General features: G+C 42.3%; 1 non-coding gene across 1 annotated transcript; it reads right to left on the bottom strand.

Moving 5' to 3' along the window:
• Positions 1–496: 496 nt before the first annotated feature.
• LOC133246951 (U6 spliceosomal RNA) lies at positions 497–601 on the bottom strand. Its single transcript, XR_009736201.1, has one exon. It is a non-coding gene; the product is annotated as a U6 spliceosomal RNA (small nuclear RNA).
• Positions 602–1,585: the final 984 nt, after the last annotated feature.

Below are 1,585 nucleotides of genomic sequence, written 5' to 3'. Positions count from 1 at the left end.
TATGGTTTTTCCTGTGGTCATGTATAGATGTGAGAGTTGGACTGTGAAGAAGGCTGAGTGCTGAAGAATTGATGCTTTTGAACTGTGGTGTTGGAGAAGACTCTTGAGAGTCCCTTGGACTGCAAGGAGATCCAACCAGTCCATTCTGAAGGAGATCAGCCCTTCAGATCAGCCCTTCAGGGATTTCTTTGGAAGGAATGATGCTAAAGCTGAAACTCCAGTACTTTGGCCACCTGATGCAAAGAGTTGACTCATTGGAAAAGACCCTGATGCTGGGAGGGATTGGGGACAGGAGGAGAAGGGGATGACAGAGGATGAGATGGCTGGATGGCATCACCAACTCGATGGACGTGAGTCTGAGTGAACTCTAGGAGTTGGTGATGGACAGGGAGGCCTGGCGTGCTGTGATTCATGGGGTTGCAAAGAGTCGGACACAACTGAGCGACTGAACTGAACTGAATAGCAGTGTATGAGGGTTCTAATTTCTCCACTTCCTCTCCAGTGCTTGTTCTTCATGAGTTCGTATCATCCTTGCACAGGGGTAATGCTAATCTCCTCTGTAACATTCCAATTTTAGTACACGTGCCACCCAAGCAAGAACTTACACATCTTTCTATTATACATACATGAAATGATCGGAGAAGGCAATGGCACCCACTCCAGTACTCTTGCCTGGAAAATCCCATGGACGGAAGGGCCTGGTGGGCTGCAGTCCATGGGGTCGCTAGGAGTTGGACACGACTGAGCAACTTCACTTTATTTTTTCACTTTCATGCATTGAAAAAGGAAATGGCCACCCACTCCAGTGTTCTTGCCTGGAGAATCCCAGGGACGGGGGAACCCGGTGGGCTGCTGTCTATGGGGTCGCACAGAGTCAGACACAACTGAAGCGACTTAGCAGCAGCATATGAAGTGATATCCCATTATGGTTTTGATTTACCATTTGTATACCTTTTTTGGAGACATGTCTGTTCAGATCCTTTCTGATTTTTTAATTAGTTTGTCTTTTTATTTTTGAGTTCTGAGAGTCCTTTATATACTCTAGATACAAGTCCCTTATTAGATATATGATTTGCAAATATTTTCTCCTATTCAGTGGGCTGTCCTTCCACTTTCTTGATTATGTTCCTTGCAGTACAAAAGTGTTAGTTTTGATAAAGTCCAATTAGTCAATTTTTTTCTTTTGTTTCTTATACTTTTGTTTTTATATTTTAAAAAACCACTGCCAAATTCCAGGTAACAGATCTATGCCCATGTTTTCTTCTAAGAGTGCCATAATTTCAGCTCTTACATTTAGGTCTGTGATGCACTTTTACTTAATTTTTGTATATGATGTAAGATATAGGTCCAACTTTATTTTTCTTTTTGCATGCAGATATTCAGTTGCTCCAGTCTCATTTATTGAAAAGATTATTCTTTCCCCCATTTAATTTTTTTGGTACATGTGTCAAAACTCAACTGCCTATAAATGGAGGGTTTATTTATAAACCCTGGACTCTCAGTTCACTCCCCTGACCCAGACGTGTGTCCTTCTGCCAGTGCCACACTGTCTGGATTACTGTAGCTTTACAGTCAGTTTTGAAGT

The sequence above is a fragment of the Bos javanicus genome, chromosome 4 (genome assembly GCF_032452875.1).
Source record: "Bos javanicus breed banteng chromosome 4, ARS-OSU_banteng_1.0, whole genome shotgun sequence".
Classification (NCBI taxonomy): Eukaryota; Metazoa; Chordata; class Mammalia; order Artiodactyla; family Bovidae; genus Bos; species Bos javanicus.
Note: the sequence above shows the minus strand (reverse complement) of the source record. Positions and strands in the feature narration are given on the sequence as shown.